This window comes from Scylla paramamosain, chromosome 38 (assembly GCF_035594125.1).
Source record: "Scylla paramamosain isolate STU-SP2022 chromosome 38, ASM3559412v1, whole genome shotgun sequence".
In the NCBI taxonomy this organism is placed as follows: domain Eukaryota; kingdom Metazoa; phylum Arthropoda; class Malacostraca; order Decapoda; family Portunidae; genus Scylla; species Scylla paramamosain.
Genome location: NC_087188.1, coordinates 1415877 through 1427473, shown reverse-complemented (window position 1 = coordinate 1427473; position 11597 = coordinate 1415877).

Here is an 11597-nt window from a genome sequence, read left to right as displayed (position 1 = left end):
AATATTGTTCTGTTTCTCCTTAAAGAATGCTTTTAATGCGTTCAAGCTCATAATACACGTCTCTTGTAATGTTCTCTCTTTTTCCCAAATAGGGTACTTAGAATGGATTTTTTAGCGTTTTTGTATTAAGAAAATCAATAAAATCTCAAAATGCGTGTTTTTTTGTTAGGGTTATTGTTTTTCTACATAAATGGTGTTTTGCATGCGTTTTAGCGTTATGGTACGTAAGAAGTTCAAAGGAGACTCAAAAGGCACTTATTTCGTAATGTTTTTTTGTATACCCTTATAGGGTTATTTCCATTCTTTTAAGCATTTGGGTGTCTGACACGCTCAAAAACACAAAAGACACTAAAAGTTTTGTTTTCCGATATAAAGGGCTTTCCATGCTTTTTTTTAGCGCTTTGGTGCATATCATACTCAGAAAAAAGACATAAATCTGTAAATATTATTTATTTTCCATGGATTTTGGCATTTTCATACCTAACAATGTGAAATACACTCAAAATACATATTTTTTATAATGTTGTTTTGGTTTTCCATTGCATGCGTTTTAGTATTTTGGTACGTAACTAGATTTAATACAGTGAAAGAGGAGTTTTTTGGTAATGTTTTGTTTTCCCAGAGAAGTGTTTTTTTTTATGCTTTCGATCGTTTTGGTGCCTAGCACACTTAGAAACACCAAAAAATAAACGTTTCTTGAAATCTCGTTTACTTTCCCGATATAGCGTGCTTTTCATGCATTTTCACGTTTTGGTTCCAAACAATGTTATAAAATGCTCTTTATACGTTTTAGCGTTTTGGTACCTAAGACCTAAAAAGCTATAAAACACATATTATACATGTTTCTCGCAATGATCTTTCATTTCCATGTATTTTTCCGTTTTTGTATGTAACAAGCTCAAAAAACACTCAAACGTTTTCGATAAAGTTAATGTGATTCTGCATGAACTGTGTATTTTCGTCCGTTTTAGTGTTTCGTTAGTTAAGAGCTTCAAAACTCTCAAAATACACGTTTTTGATAATGTTTTGTTTTCCCATATAGGTTGTTTTACCTGCTCTTTAGCGTGATGGTACCTAACACGATCATGCACACTCAAAAGACACGTTTCTGGAAATGTCGGTTCTTTTTCGTGTAGACGGTGCTTTGCATGCATTTTGCAGTTTTCATACTTAACACTGTGAAATACTCTGAAAATCCACGCGTTTGGTAACTTATTCTCTTTTCATATATAGAGTGTTATTTATGTGTTTTAGTGTTTTGTGCTATATAGATTTCATTCTATATAGCAGTTTTGTATTCGCATATAGGATCGTTTTTATGCTTTTTAACGTTTTGCTGCCTAACACGCTAAAAACACACAAACGACATGTCTCTTGTCATATTTCGTTTCACCATGTAGAGTTCCTTGCATTCATTTTGACGTTTTGGAACCTTACAAAGTGAAGTAAAGTAAACATTTTTAGCAATGTTTTGTTTCTTCACATACAGCGCTATTAACGCGTTTTAGAGTTGCTACCTAAGAATCTGAAAACCACTGATAATACACATTTCTTGTAATGTCCTTTCCTTTCCCCATATATGGTACTTTGCATTTATTTTGGCGTTTTGGTACCTAACAATGGAAAAAGATCTCAAAACAGACATTTTTGGTAATGCTGTTTTTCTTTTTTTTTTTTATAAAAAAAAAGTGGTATTCACGCGTTTAAGTGTTTTGGAACTTAAGAAACTAAGGAACACTGATAATACACGTTTCTTCTAATATCGTTTCATTTTTTAAATGTATTTAAATGAATTTTTTAAACTTTCAATTAATTTTCTTTTTACTTAACATACTCAAAATATTGAAAATACACGTTTTTAGTAATGCTATTTTGTTTCTCAATAAAAAAAAATCGCATGTTTTTTTTTTTTTTTTAAGCGTAATGCATAACGTAATGCATAAGAACCTTAAAAAAAAAACACGAAACACTCAAAAAACATATTTTTCGTATTGCTGTTTTATATCCCAATACGGGTACATTCTATGAATTTTGGCGTTTTGGTACCTAAAACACTAAAAACACTGAAAAGACACCTTTCTGGTTATGTCCTTTCGGTCCCTCATGTGATATGCGTTGTATGGATTTTGGCGTTTTGGTACCTATCATTGTAAAAAAATACTCAAAATACGTTTTTGGTAATGTTGATCAGTTTCTACATTTGGAGTGCCATTCACGCATTTTAGCATTTTGTTACCTGGGAATGTCAAAAACTCTTATAATCCACGTATCCGGTAATATTGCTTTTTTTTCACCAATTAAGGTACTTAATTTTCCTGTTTCTCTTCCCAAGCTCAAAAACACTCGAAATGCATACTATTGGTAATGTTAATCTGTTTCTGCAGAAAAAACATTTTAGTGTTTTGTTATGAAAGAAACTGAAAAACACTCAAATGACACGCTTTTCGTTATGTAGTTTTGTAGTCCAATATTGCTTTCCGTGCATTTTAACGTTTTGGTACCTAACAGGATAAAAAACAGTAAAAAGACATGTTTCAAGAAATATCGTTTTGTTACCCCATATAGAGAGCTTTTCATGCATTTCGTTGCTTTGATACGTAAGAATGAAAAAAAAAAAAAAACGTTTTTGGTAATGTTTTGATCCCCCTTATAAAGTGGTATTGATGCATCTTAGACTTTTGGTACTTAAGAAGCACAAAAAACACACACCCAATACACATTTCTCGTCATCTCCTTTCATTTCCCCATATAGTGTTTTACATTTATTTTGGGGTTTTGGTACATAACTATTCTAAAAAACACTTGAAACAGATATTTTTTGCAAGATTGTTCTGTTTCACGTGTTTTAGCGTTTTGTTACCTAAGATATTGAAAAACACGTGTAATGCATGTTCCTTGTTATATTTCGTTTTCCATGTAGGATACTTTACATGCATTTTATCGTTTTTTTTTTTTTTTTTGTACGTAATAAGCTCAAAAAACATTTAAAGGACGCGTTTATGGTAATGTTGTTTTGTATTTCAGTATAGAGTGTTTTCCATCATTTTAGCGTTCTGATGCCTAAAACGCAGTAAAACATTGAAAAAGCACGTTTCAAGTAATGTCGATTCCATTGTCTATAAAAAGCACTTTGCATTAATTATGATGGCGTTTTGGTAACTAATAATGTAAAAAAATACCAAAAACACAAGTTTTTGTATTGTTGTTTAGTTTCTACATATAGAGTGCTATTCACGCGTTTTTGCGTTTAGTTACCTAAGGTCAAAAACACTCATAATACAAATTTCTGATAATCACGTTTTGTTTTACCATATAGGGTATTATGCATGCAGTTTGCCGTTATTGTACCTAAGAAGCATAAAAAAAAAAATAATAATAATAAAACACTCAAAATACACGTTTTTGGTAGTTACTATTTTTTTCTTCATAAAGGGTTTTTTGTATGCATTTTACTGGTTTTATACATAAGAAGTTCAAAAACAGTCAAAAGACAATTTTTTCGATAATATTATTTTATATTCCAATGTAGGGTGCTTTCCATGTATTTTAGTGTTTTGGTAACTAAAACACTCGAAAACACTTAAAAACACGTTTCTGATAATGCCGTTTTGTTTCCCAATGCTTTTCATGGATTTTCGAGTATTGGTAAAAATAATAGGAAAAAAAATAAAAATATGTTTTTGGTGATGTTCTGTTTCTTCTTATAGAGTGATGTTAACGCGTTTTTGCGATTTATTAACTAAGAGGACAAAACAAAACAAAAAAATATATTATAAAGCGTTTCTCAAAATGTCTTCCTTTCCATATTTTGGGTGACTTGCATGCACTGTGAAGTTTTGGTATGTAACGAGCTCAAAGTCACTCACAATACACGTCTTTGGTAACTTTGTTCTGTTCTTCAAATTACGTGCTTTGCATACGTCTAGGAGTTTTGATACTTAAGAAGGTGATAAAAACTCAAAAGACACGTTTTTAGTAAAGTTATTTTGTTTCTCCATATAGAGTGTTTTTTTTTTACTCGTTTTAGTGTCTTGGTACTCTTGTAATATACGTTTCTTGTAATAACTATTTGTTTTCCATATAGGGTACTTTGCATGCATTTTGGCGTTTTTGTACGTAACACGCTAAAAAAAAACACTCAAAAGTCACTTTTATGGTAAATTGAACTGTTTCTTGATGTAGAATGATATTCTTGTGTTTTAGCATTTGGTACCTAAGAAGCCCAAAAAATCTTATAACACGCGTTTCTAGTAATGTCTTCGTTTCCGTTTTTTAGAGATTTCATACCTAAGAAGCTCAAAAACACTCCTAATATGCGCATCTTGTAATGTCTTTACCCTTCACCATATAGGATACTTTGCATGCATTTTGGCGTTTTTGAACATAAAAACTCATTAACAATCACATTACATGTTTCTGGTAATATTATTCTGTTTCTCGAGAAAAGATGTTTTCCATGCGTTTTAGCGTTTTGGTACGAAAGTAGCTCAAAAACAATGAAAAGAGATGCCTTGGTAATGTTGTTTTGTTTTCGCATATAGGGTGATTTCCATGCTTTTTAGTGCCTAACACGCTAATAAACTATCAACAAGCACGTTTCTCGAACATTTTTTTTCCTCATATAGCGCGCTTTCCATATATTTTGGCGTTTTGGTTCCGAAAAATGTGAAATACACTGAAAAAAAAGATATTGTTAATGTTATTTAGTTTCTCCATATACAGTACTGTGGATGTGTTTTATCGATTTGGTACTTAACAAGCTGAAAAACACTCTTAATACATGGCTCTTGTAATGTCCTTTTATTTACATAAACATTGTAGTTCGCATGCATCTTAGCGTTTTTGTTCTTAAATCTCAAAACCACTAAAATTATGTTTTTTGGTCCTTTTTTTTTTTTCATAAAGTATGTTTTGCATGCGTTTTTAGCGTTTTGGTACGTAAGCCAGGAGGAGGCAGTAGACACCTGCCGAAACGATAATTACTCCCAGTGAGGTCTAAAGCACTGTTCAGGGGGTGGTGTGAACTTATCATTAAACCCAGCTGTGACCTCACTGAACGTTTCCCTTTGTGTCTCACAACACAAGGGGGCAGTCACAGACTACCCTCTAAAGACAACTCTCTTCCTCCACACAAAACTACAAGCACCTAATAACACCCACACCCTTCACTCAAAAATTTTAAAATCATCATGGCGATTCCTACACCAGCGTCGGAGTCCCCATCTGGGGAGAGGACCATAAATGTCCCCAGGTCGGACTGCCTTTCTGTCGACGATCCTAAGTGTCTTGACACCCCCCTCCACTTTTTCTTCATTAACTTCTGCAACATTCGCGGTCTAAGATCTAATTTTCAATCTGTAGAACACCACCTCTCCTCTTCTAAACCTCATCATCTTTTCCTCACTGAAACTCAGGTGTCTGAGGTAACTGACAGCAGCCCCTTTTCTGTTTCCTCCTACTTTCTCTATCCTCATTTTCGATCCAAAGCTGGATGCTGCGTTTATGTGCGCAATGACTTAACCTGCTCTCGTGCCCACACTCTTGAATCTTCCAAGTTTTCCACCATCTGGCTACTACTACAGAGTCACTCTAATACTAAATTTATCTGTGCTGTATACCTCTCTACTAATTCCTCTGATTATAAGAAATTCTTTGACTACTTAACTTCCAAAGTGGAGCACATTCTGACCCTCTTCCCTTTTGCCGAGATCTCCATTCTTGGAGATTTCAATGTTCACCACCAGCTTTGGATTTCCTCTCCCTTCACTGACCATCCTGATGAACTAGCCTACAACTTTACTATCCTCCATGACCTAGAGCAATTGGTGCAACACCCTACTCGCATTCCTGACCGTCTTGGAGATACGCCCATCATTCTTGACCTTTTCCTGACCTCTAATCCTTCTGCTTATGCTGTCAGGCTTTCTTCTCCGTTGGGCTCCTCCGATCACAATCTCATATCCTTATCTTGTCCTATCACTCCAATCCCTCCTCAGGATCCCCATAAGAGAAGGTGCCTCTGGCGTTTTGCCTCTGCCAGTTGGGGGGACCTGAGGAGGTATTTTGCTGAATTTCCTTGGAATGACTACTGCTTCCATGTCAGAGGACTGTCTTTGTGTGCTGAGCGCATAACAGAGGTGATAGTGTCTGGCATGGAGGCGTACATTCCTCACTCTTTTTCTCGTCCTAAACCTTCTAAACCTTGGTTTAACACAGCTTGTTCTCGTGCTATACATGATAGAGAGGTGGCCCACAAAAGGTACTTAAGCCTTCCATCACCAGAATCTCATGCACTCTATATTTCTGCCCGGAACCATAACAAGTCTGTTCTCCAACTAGCCAAAAATTCCTTCATTAACAGAAAATGTCAAAACCTTTCAAGATCTAACTCCCCTCGTGATTTCTGGCATCTAGCCAAAAATATCTCCAATAACTTTGCTTCTTCTTCTTTCCCTCCACTACTTCAACCAGATGGCACCACTGCTATCACATCTCTTTCTAAAGCTGAACTCTTTGCTCAAACCTTTGCTAAAAACTTTTCTTTGGACGATTCTGGGCTTGTTCCTCCCTTTCCTCCACCCTCTGACTACTTCATGCCACGTATTAAAATTCTTCGCAATGATGTTTTCCATGCCCTCGCTGGCCTAAACCCTCGGAAGGCTTATGGACCTGATGGGGTCCCTCCTATTGTTCTCCGAAACTGTGCCTCCGTGCTTGCACCTTGCCTAGTCAAACTCTTTCAGCTCTGTCTGTCAACATCTACCTTTCCTTCTTGCTGGAAGTTTGCCTACATTCAACCTGTTCCTAAAAAGGGTGACCGTTTTAATCCCTCAAACTACCGTCCTATTGCTTTAATTTCCTGCCTATCTAAAGTTTTTGAGTCTATCCTCAACAGGAAGATTCTTAAACATCTATCACTTCACAACCTTCTATCTGATCGCCAGTATGGGTTCCGTCAAGGCCGGTCTACTGCTGATCTTCTGGCTTTCCTTACTGAGTCTTGGTCATCCTCTTTTAGAGATTTTGGTGAAACTTTTGCTGTTGTCTTGGACATATCAAAAGCTTTTGATAGAGTCTGGCACAAAGCTTTGATTTCCAAACTACCCTCCTACGGTTTCTATCCTTCTCTCTGTAACTTCATCTCAAGTTTCCTTTCTGACCGTTCTATTGCTGCTGTGGTAGACGGTCACTGTTCTTTTCCTAAATCTATTAACAGTGGTGTTCCTCAGGGTTCTGTCCTGTCACCAACTCTCTTCTTATTATTCATTAATGATCTTCTAAACCAAACTTCTTGCCCTATCCACTCCTACGCTGATGATACCACCCTGCACTTTTCCACGTCTTTTCATAGACGTCCAACCCTTCAGGAAGTAAACATATCACGCAGGGAAGCCACAGAACGCCTGACTTCTGATCTTTTTAAAATTTCTGATTGGGGCAGAGCAAACTTGGTATTGTTCAATGCCTCAAAAACTCAATTCCTCCATCTATCAACTCGACACAACCTTCCAGACAACTATCCCCTCTTCTTCAATGACACTCAACTGTCCCCCTCTTCTACACTGAACATCCTCGGTCTGTCCTTTACTTATAATCTGAACTGGAAACTTCACATCTCATCTCTAGCTAAAACAGCTTCTATGAAGTTAGGTGTTCTGAGACGTCTCCGCCATTTTTTTCACCCCCCCAGCTGCTAACTCTGTACAACTGTACAAGGGCCTTATCCGTCCATGTATGGAGTATGCTTCACATGTCTGGGGTGCTTCCACTCATACTGCTCTTCTAGACAGGGTGGAATCAAAAGCTTTTCGTCTCATCAACTCTTCTCCTCTAACTGACTGTCTTCAGCCTCTCTCTCACCGCCGCAATGTTGCATATCTAGCTGTCTTCTACCGCTATTTTCATGCTAACTGCTCTTCTGATCCTGCTAACTGCATGCCTCCCCTCCTTCCGCGGCCTCGCTGCACAAGACTTTCTTCTTTCTCTCACCGCTATTCTGTCCACCTCTCTAACGCAAGAGTTAACCAGTATTCTCAATCATTCATCCCTTTCTCTGGTAAACTCTGGAACTCCCTGCCTGCTTCTGTATTTTCACCCTCCTATGACTTGAATTTTTTCAAGAGGGAGGATTCAAGACACTTATCCACCAATTTTTGACCACTGCGTTGACCCTTTTACGGGACTGGCATTTCAGTGGGCAATTTTTTTATTGATTTTTGTTGCCCTTGGCCTCTGTCCTTCTTACATAAAAAAAAAAAAAACAGTTAAAAGACATGTGTTTTCGTAATAATGTATTGTATTCCTATATAGGGTGAACTTTATTCTTTATAGCGTTTTTGATGCCTACCACTCTCAAGAACACTCAAAAGACACGTTCCTGGTAATGTCATTTCGTTTCCCCATATAAGTGGCTTTGTATAAATTTTGGCGTTTTGGTTTCTAATAATGTGAAAAACAAACACTAGAAATACAGTTTTTTTTGGTAAGGTTCTGTTTTTCTCCATATAGAGTGTTATCTATGCCTTTTTGGCATTTTGGCATCTAAAAAGTAAAAAAAATACTCTTATCTTATCTTAATGTTTTATTTCGTTTCCCTCTATAATATACTTTGAATGCATCTTGTATTTTATACGTAACAAGAAAAAAAACGCAAACAATCCTTTTTTTTTGTAATTTTAAAGTTTCCCCATGAAGAGTGATTTTCTTGCATTTTAGCGTTTTCGTAAGAAGCTCAAAACACTGAAAAGAAAGGTATTTTGGTAATGTTTTGTTTTCCCATGAAGTGTACTTTCCCTGCTTTTTAGCGTCTTGGGGCTGAATATACTTAAGGAACATGTTTCCCGAAATTTTGTTTAATTTCCTTATATAGAATAATCTGAAATCATTTTGGTGGTTTGGTACCTAACAATGTGAAATGCCATGAAGATACACGTTCTTTGGTATTGTTGTTTTCTTTCTCCATATAGATTTCTATTCATGCCTTTTTTTTAGTTCTGGTACCTAAGATACCGAAAAAAAAAAAATAACTCATAGTAAGCGTTTATCGTAATGTTCTTTCGTTTCCCTATATAGGGTATTTTCTTTGCATTTTGACGTTTTTTGTACGTAAGAAGCTGAAAATGCTTATTTTTTGGTAATGTTATTCTCCTTCATCAAGGATTTTAGCGTTTTAATACGTAAGTAGCTCAGGACACTCAAAACAGTTTTTTTCTTTGTAAAGTTGTTTGTTTCCCAATATAGCGTGCATTTTTAGATATTTGGTGCCTAACACGTTTATAAACACTCAAAAGAAATATTTTTCAAAATATTTTTTTTTCCCATATATGGGGCTTTGTAAGCATTTTGGATCTTTGGTACCCAATAAAGTGAAAAACACTTAAAATACACGATTTTGGTAATGTACTGTATCTCGATATTAAGTGTTAATCATGTGTTTTAGCATACTGGTAACTAAAAAGCTCACTTTGTTTATCTACATAGTTTACATTACATGCATTTTTTTTTCTTTTTTTTTTGCGTTTTTTTGTACGTAAGATTTTTTACACAAAATACTTTTTTTTGGTATCTTATTCTGACACTTCATAAAGGATGTTTTCCATGCGATTTAGCTTTTTGGTACGTAAAAAGTAGAAAAAAAAAACACTTAAAAAACTCGTTTTTCGTAATGCTATTTTTTGATCCAATGTACGGCGATTTCTATGCTTTTTAGCGTTTTAGTGTCTAACATGCTCATAAACAGTCAATGACACTTTTCTTGAATTCCCGTTTCATTTCCTCATATAGGGTGCTTTCCATGCATTTTGACGTTTACGTACCTAATTATGTGAAATACACTCAAAATACACGTTTTTGGTAATGTTCCTCTGTTTTTCCATATAACTATTAATACATTTTAGCGTTTTGGTGCCTAATAAGCTCAAAAACACTCATAATACACGTTTTTGGTAATGCCCTTTCGTTTCCCCATATAAGGTACTTTGCTTGCAGTTTGGCGTTTTTCAGCAATAAAAAAAAAGAAAAAAAATTGAAAATGCTAGTTCTTAAAGGGTGTTTTGCATGCGTTTTATCGTTTGGTAAGTAAAAAGTAAAAAAAAAAAAACTCAAAAGACACGTTTTTGGTAATGTCGTTCTGTATTCCCATATAAGGTGAATTCCATGCTTTCAAGCGACAGGGTGATGAACACGAACAAAAACACTCAAAAACGCGTTTCTGTTAATGTTCCCTTCCTCCGTATAGGGTGCTTTCAAAGCATTTTGGCATATTTTTTATTTTTTTGGGTAAATGTTATTCTGTTTCTCAATATAGAGTGTTTTATATCCACTGTTGCTTTTTGTACTTAAGAAGCTAAAAAAAAAAAAAAAAAACACACAGAAGAAACGTTTTTGCTAAAGTTTTTTTGTTTTCCCATATAGGGACCTTTCAATAATTTTTAGCGTTTTAGTGCCTAACACGTTCATAAGCACTCACGAAATATATATATATATATATATATATATATATATATATATATATATATATATATATATATATATATATATATATATATATATATATATATATATATATATATATATATATATATATATATATATATATATATATATATATATATATATATATATATATATATATATATATATATATATATATATATATATATATATATATATATATATATATATATATATATATATATATATATATATATATATATATATATATATATATATATTTATTTATTTATTTATGTATATATATTTCCTTTTTTTTCCGTATAGGGATCTTTCCATCCAATTTTGCGTTATGGCACCTTACAAGGTTAAATACATTCAAAATACACGCTTTTTGGTAATGTTCTTTTTCTCTATAAAAAAAAGTTTTATTAATGCGTTTTTAGCTTTTTCGTACCTCAACAACATTCATAATAGGTACACGTTTCTAGTAATGTTTTTTCATGTCTCCATATAAGGTTCTTTGTATGCATTTTGGCGTTTTGGTAAGTAACAATCTAAAAAAGTAAAATTTTAAATCGAATTAGTTGTTTTTTAGTAATGTTGTATTGTTTCTCCATATAGTTTTTTATTATTGTGTGTTTTATCGTTTTGGTACCTAAGAATCTCAAAAACACTCATACTATATGTTTCTTTTAGTGACTTTTCGTTTCCGAATACTTTCCATGCATTGACAAGGTCAAAAACTCTGAAAATTCACTTTTTTGATAAAGTTATATTGTTTATTTTATAAAGGGAGTTTTGACTGCGTTTTAGCGATTTGATATGTAAATTGCTTAAAACACTGAAAAAAGACGTTTTTGATAATGCTGTTTCGTTTTCCCATATAGGTTACTTCAAATTCTTTTCAGCGTTTTGGTGCCTAACACTTTCATAAACACTCAACATACACGTTTATTGAAAAGTCGTTTCGATAAATTGTTCTTAATTAACAATATGAAATACACTCAAAATAAATATTTTTGGTTATGATATGGTTTTTCCATATAAAGAGTTGTTCATTCGTTTTATTGTTTTGGTACTTAAGAAACTCAAAAACACTAATACTACACATTTATCGTAATATCCTTTCGTTTCCCCATATA